The 6965-nt window shown below is 44.5% G+C and overlaps 1 long non-coding RNA gene across 6 annotated transcripts; it reads left to right on the forward strand.

Annotated features, from left to right (window-relative positions):
* Window positions 1–367: 367 nt before the first annotated feature.
* On the forward strand, window positions 368–6577 carry LOC142601990 (uncharacterized). 6 transcript variants are annotated; one of them, XR_012835573.1, is made up of 4 exons: window positions 368–747; window positions 1465–1588; window positions 3899–4002; window positions 5253–6577. It is a non-coding gene; the product is annotated as an uncharacterized LOC142601990 (long non-coding RNA). The 6 variants fall into 6 exon arrangements; XR_012835569.1 differs by lacking the exon at window positions 368–747 and adding an exon at window positions 757–1041 and having other exon boundaries at window positions 1465–1631; window positions 3896–4002; XR_012835571.1 differs by lacking the exon at window positions 368–747 and adding an exon at window positions 757–1041 and having other exon boundaries at window positions 1465–1631.
* Window positions 6578–6965: the final 388 nt, after the last annotated feature.

Genomic DNA, 6965 nt, shown 5'->3' on the forward strand with positions numbered 1-6965 from the left:
GGTCCGCTCCCCTCGGCGGATGGTGGGGCTCGGGTTCCTCTCGCTTCTCCTCCTCCTCCCCCTTCCACACAAACACCAGCTCCTCGCAGCCAGCGAGAGGGAGGCAGCCAGCCGCCAAATCCCGGCTACGCTCCCTCGCGAGACTTCCGCTGCTGCCGCCGAGACGGACCCCAGCCCCGGGAGGCCGCTGCCGCCGGGACCCGCCCCCCCCGCCGCCAAGCGGCCAATCACACCGCCCAGCCGCGCCCACGGCTCACCCAGGCGAGCGAAGTAGCCAACGGGGCGCGCCGTGCCGCAGCGGCCCGCCTTCATTCACTGCCGCTGGCCTATCAAAGAGCGCTGCGAATGCAGAGCGCGCCTCTCGGAGCTGAGCAGCCAATCGGCCCGCAGCAGTGTCGCCCTCTCGGCCGCCCGCCCCGCCCCTCCCTCTTCGCCCCGCCTCACGCGGAAGCACCGCCCAGGCCCCGCCGCCCGTGCGGGGCAACCAGGCTGGCGCTCCGTCCTCCTCTCCGCCGGGGGCAGGCGTTGACCTCGCCGCGCGCCCTGCCGCCGGAGGTGGCCGGGCCCGCTCCCCGAGGCACCGGCAGGTGGCGTGCTAGCAGCCTGGCCGTTAACGGCCGGCGCGCGGCCCTCTTAGCGCCGGACGGGCGGCCCGGCCTGGCTGCCAGCCCGAGCGGCGCGCGGGCCGCCTCCTGATGAGGGGGAGCGAGGGGCGCCGCGCTGGCCCCTGCCCGGGGCGGATCTTCGGCGTGGAGCGGCTGGGCCGGGGGCGGAGGAGGGGACTCTGCGCGTAAAACACGGACCGGGAGTAGCGGCCGCGTCCCGGGAGTTTCCCAGCCGGCCGCCCGGGTGAGCTCGCCCCGCGGCAGCTGCCTGAGCCGCCGGACCGGGGTGCCGCCGCGGGAGGAGCGGGCGGCGGGCCCCAGCGGAGCGCAGGGCTCGGCCTGCGGGGCCGCCGAAGAAGTGTCGGAGAAGCCTCGGGGGGCTGTCGGCAGGAACGTCGAGTTTGAATTCTACAATTCTACGGTGGAGCTGCTGTTGGTACTGAGGGGATTTTCTGTCTCCTCCGGTTTTGTGGGGTTTTGGGGTGGGTTTTTTTGCTTGTTTGTTTTGTTCGTGGTTTTTTTTTTTGAGGGAGGGGGGTCAGCATGGCGTATACCGCAGGCCGTTCCTGCCGGCTTTCACTCGAAATTGCGCGCAGGCAAGTTGTTTGGTTTTCGGAGCCTGGCTGCGTTGCTGACAGCGGGAACAGGCTGGAGCCACAGCCAGTGGCGGAGAGCAGTAACCAAGTTCATCAACTCAGAAGCAGAGTTTAAACTAAAGTGATATATTTTAATTCAGTCACTGCATAAAATTTCAGTACCCCCTCATTTAAAATATAATTATCAAGTGTAGTTATTTGCCTTAACACATCTCTGCATCCCCCCAAACAACAATAAAACAGTACGTGCTTTGCAAATGCAGCTGCTTTCTGTTCCGGTGCTGCTCCGCTTACTTCCCCTCCTGCCAACTGCCACAGGATGTCCTCTCTTTACCCCGCCGAGGAACTTACCCACGCGAAGGAGATGCCGAAGGAAAAGTACCACTCGTTAGTATTATCTTCAGTCGAAGATTAATGTACTGGTAGCTCTGTGAGTATTTAAATCTGACAAAAAGTTTGGTTTATATGAAATAAACAGTACTGAATGTGAGGATTTTAAAACAAGATAAAGCCTTGTAGGCCTTAAGTACTCAAGACAAAATCAGTTCCTGTTCCTCTTTCCTTCTTTTTTCTGCTGTTCACGCCACCTTTTCTTCCCCTTGCATATTAAGCTACTATTAACTACAAGTGCAGATTTGCCTCATAAGTATTTCCTAGGCTGCTGCAGGTACATGCTCTGGTTTTGTATTGATTTCTCACTACACCACTGCTTTGCTTGCTCATATCCTAAATTGCTATGATTTAAAAACTGGTAAAAGATTCCTGCTAAGAAATACTTTCTTCTACCTCAGTATGAAGTGTTCTTGAAGTTAGTCTAGTCCAAATCTCAAGACAGCAATACTGAGCTCTGGGCTAGTGATTAGATTAGGAAATACTTTCCTGTTAAGTATCAGAAATAGCAACAAATTTACTTAACTTGTGGAGATCTGGGAATTCCTTCAATCCCACTTAGCGCTCCCATTTTAACAAACTATGCAATGTAGTTTATCATTGCAAAATTCTCATAAACGGAAAGGCTATGTTTAGATCCTGAGGGAGATTTCCAGACCGTTACATAGAAAATCTGCCTCTCTGTCTGTAGTTGGAAGGGCGAATCTAACAGTGTGGGAAAAGTACTGCCTGTTGTTTTTAAAAATGAGAATATTTCAAAATTAGGATGAAGTCTCCCATGACCTCCAGTAAAAGTTAAATGTGATAAAAAATGGTGAGTCATTATGGAGTTTGTTCTCTTTTTTTTTAATGCACAATTCACACTTTTTATTCGAAGTTTGCACAGACAAAATATTGATGTCACGTACATGTGTTACATGCACTCAGTCCTGCTCTTGAATCCTCACCAGAGCTAACATTGACTACAGAGCAAGTGGGATTGGCCCTGAACTGGTTATTTTGGGTCAAGGTTTTTTGTTGTTTTTTTTTTTTTTTTTTTTTTGTTAGTGTAAATGAGCTTTGTCAAATATAGGAACAAAGTTACAAGTCTCTTTTGTTTATCAATATAAATTTTTTGGTCCAGGTCAATTATAATAATTTTACAATTTTGTATAACCTCATATCATTTTTGTGTTTTTTACTGTGAACAAGCATATAATTTTCAAAAGAATTTTGGACAGAAAAGGCACTTTTAAGTTTGTAAGCATCAGAACCACCTAATTTTGAATATTGCAAGTGTTTTCTATTTTTTCCCGTACTTTGACTTAAAGCCAATGTTTTAATGTTTTGCTGCAACATTCAGAAATCATTATTTTTCAGTGAGAAATGTTACATGATACAAATATTCTTCATCAGCTCTGTGTTTTATCCATTATAGAGTTCTCTTCTTCTTGAACGAGATGATTGGCTTAACTAGCATATGATTATTTTTCAGTAACTATGAGGATTAGACATATGTCATTTTTCCAACTGCTTAATGGGAGAAAAATACAGCAATAAGCAAAAATGAAGATGTGAAAGCTGCTCAGTGAAAAGATGTTTAAAAGAAAACCTTGTCCTCTGTCCAAACAGCAGCAGAAGTTACTCCCTTGATAGTCATATAGAATCATAGAATGGTTTACAAGTCCAGAGGAGGCCACAAAGATGCTCAAAGGGCTGGAGCACCTCTCCTGTGAAGACAGGCTGAGAGAGTTGGGGTTGTTCAGCCTGGAGACAAGATGACTGCAGGGATACCTTATTGCAGCCTTCCAATAATCTCGTGTTCCTGCCCTACACACCCCATTTTGCTCCCCATCCTCAGAACTCCAGCTTGTTTCCTAGCCACATTTTAAAAGTCAGGGAAAAAAACCTTAAACTAAAAAATGTAAAGCCTTCCATTGGAAATAAAAGTTATTTTTAAGCATCCATAATAACTTTTTAAGAATATATATTCTTGACAAGCTCTACAAGCTCTAGATGCTTGAGATTTAGCTGTGTTGTTTCTTTATCGTTCCTTCTTTAAAATCTGCTGTAGTAAATTGTAGTCCACCATCAGTCTGCAGAAACCAGTTTTTAACTTTTCACACACAAACCTACCAGTATTGGTTTTCCTCCACTCTCCTTTCTTGGCACTGTAAAATTCCTGGTAATAGTTTCAGGTCCTGAACATACCTAACTGAAAGAGCAAAACCACATGAGTTTTCTCTTGGCAAACTCATCTTTTACTGTCCTTCCAGCCTTTCTTTCTTCTGGATTTAACTGCTTCATGTTTCTGCCTTTCTTCAGCAGGTAGGTGGGCAGGGGAAAACCTCAGGGTGCAAAGAAATGACAGCTGCAAAGCCAGCACAAAGCACTGGAGTAGCTCTGTACAGTCATTTGGAGAAGATAGAAAGGTATGGGTTACTGAGAGCTGACCTCTCTTAATTGTGGTGTGGAGTCCCATAAGAAATATACATGAGCCACCAATAACATACACTCTGAGGGAAGGGGAGGGAATGGGATGGAATGCATGAGGTCTGTTTTCTGCTCTTACTCCTCTGAACCTCCCTCAGCTTTTAGTTTTTGCATATACTTGGCATCAGGTGTTACAGAAGGTCATATATGATGGGTTCTTGTTTTAGGGCAAAGAGTTATATCAGTGTAAGAGTTCTGAAGACAGGGTACTGCCACTTTTTTATGCATGGATGACAAACAGATACAGATAACAAGTCTAGTTGATCTTTTCAGTTTCACAGGTTCACCGAAGAACTGAGGCTGCAAGGGACCTCTAGAGAGTGTCTGGTCCAAACCCCTGCTCAAAAGTGGCCTCAAACAGAGCAGGTTGCTCAGGGCTGTGTTCAGTCGGGCTTTGAGTATCTCCAAGGATGGAGACTCCACAGCCTCTCAGGGCAACCTGTTCCTGTGTTTGACTACCCTCACAGTAAAGAAGTTCTTATGTTTAAGTAGGATTTTTTTTGTGCCTATTGCTTCACATCCTTTCATTGAGCACCACTAGAAGGGTCTGGCTCCATCTTTTTTCTTTTTTTTTTTTTAATTTGTAATTTTATTTTGCAATTCCTGGGATGCACAGTGTCCTGATTAGACGTAAAGCATTTGTTAAATACAGACCGGCCACCATGAAATCAGTGGTGCTGCTCATAGTACAAGAAGACATGGGATGCTTGAGGCATTGCAGCAGCTGGGCTTGGAACAACTCTTACAATCCATCTCTCAGATATGCTCGATGGAGCATCACCAGACAATGGTCAGCACTCGACATCATTAGCTACTCAATCAATATTACGCTTTTTCCTCTTGTGTTTTTTATTTTCTTGTGGTTAACTAGTAGTTCACAGCTTCCAGAAACCATTGTTGTCATTCCTGTACTAATCCAACTTTGCCTATAATACCTGGTTGCATGATATTTATATAAAGAGCTGTTTCTCATTTCATACTACAGAACTAATTGTTCTGGACATTATCTCAGCTGCATCAAGCCAAAACTAGGTCACTGTTTTTTTAAACAAGAATTACTTGGTAAACACAAAAGTCTGTTGCATTTTAAGACAAGGAAGGTCACACAAAATAAATTACTCTTTCATGAAGTAAGAATAAACAAAAAGATCAATGCTTGTTTTCTAAATCTTTGTTTTTTTCCTTTTAGTCCTATTCCTGCCCCCTTCTGCTTACATTAAAGTGAAAAAGAGGAAGAAATTTGAACTGTGAAACTTGTGAAGCAAGTGAGCTTTTCACAGCCATCATCTACAGCCTTCTCGCTTGCCTCTAGTGGGGTCAACACACCCTTTTTCCAATTTGTTTCATCCAGCCTTTCAGATTCACTGATTTGGAAACTTCTGATATCTTTTTTTTTTTTTCCCTTCTCATTCTCACACAAACTCTTTGTCTAATGTTTGAGAAGAAAGATTAGCTGTCCCATTGTAAATCAACACTTACTGCTAAACTGATAATACTTCCATATCTAGTTAAATATGTGACATGAATAGCTTTTAAGATATTTTTGCTCTTGTGTAAAGATGACCAGATACAGAGTCACTTACTGGAGGAAACAAAAATGATTAGTTGATAATACAGGGTTCTCTTGTTAACACCTATTACAGACTTATCTAAGACTAATGAATAAGTTTAGCCAGTTCAAGATAACAGGTTTTCCTTGATATCTTCATCTAGAATGGCTTATTAATCAATTAAAACAAAAGTCTCAAAGGAAAGAAAAAACCACAAAACACCAACGCTCAGGAAGAAATCTAAACTAGGATTTACAATGGCATTAAAGTAATTCACTAAGAAAAATGTTAATTAGCTGTGCCATCCTTGTCCTAGCTCTTTGCAGCTCTGCAAGAAATATGGTTTTAACTTTATAGTCCTTCCTAATTTAGCCTCATCATCTGCAGCTGATCTAATATAGCTACTGCCCTGCCTGGCCTTTATGGCCCACTAACTTTTGCTACAAATGTCGTCATCCTCTCTCCTCAGGTTGCTAACTAAACATGAGGGAAAGGCCTGATCCCAATTTGTGTATACGCTCCTACAAAACACGTTTAAAGGTTTATTATGAGCGTAAGGTTCCGCTTGCTGACCATGACTAGGAACAAGCAATGAGCTCTGTGCGTACCTCTTTTCTCTCTTTCTTTTTTGTGGTACTTTTAATAAATTATTGTTTTCTTTGCTGTACCGCATCTTACTTCAGATTCCCCTCTTATAAACAAACCAAGCAGCTAACCAAGCTAGACCAATTAATTTGCTTAGATTTATAGCACTGTCCTCCATTTATCATCTGCTTGTGTCTTCGAGGCTGAGCACAGTGAGGAAGGATTTTCTCTCATCTGTTATCTTGCAGAGGAAAGGAGACAGGGTTTGCACCGCCACCATTCCAAACTAATTTCTAAGTTACAGTCACTAATCACCCCAGCACGTGGTTGTGCGTGGAAAATACAAATAAACATTAGTTGTAAAGCTGATGATCAAAAATTAATTTCTCCTCCATTCCTCATTTCACGGCTGAGGGTATGAAACTGCCCTTCCAAAAATCCTCAGCCTTTATGAAGCAGTTATATTAAACCTATCAACACAGGATCTATGTGGACATCTGAATAGGCCATATCTTGCAAATTAGAGACAACATAAGAAGCAGAAGCTTCTGGGAAGTAATATGTATTGGTTGAGCCAGCGTGATACGGTTTCACACCTGCAAGCACAGGGAAAATAAATTAATGCATATCCTAACTGCTTATACTGCACCCTGGCACCAGGAAGCAAATCTGCAGCTCCTCTTCGTGCCTATTGTCTTACAAATGGCAGGACTGCTTCGCCCTCCGCCTGCAGATGCATGTGCTTGGGTTATAGACACCGGACCTGA

Source organism: Balearica regulorum, chromosome 5 (assembly GCF_011004875.1).
Source record: "Balearica regulorum gibbericeps isolate bBalReg1 chromosome 5, bBalReg1.pri, whole genome shotgun sequence".
Lineage (NCBI taxonomy): Eukaryota > Metazoa > Chordata > Aves > Gruiformes > Gruidae > Balearica > Balearica regulorum.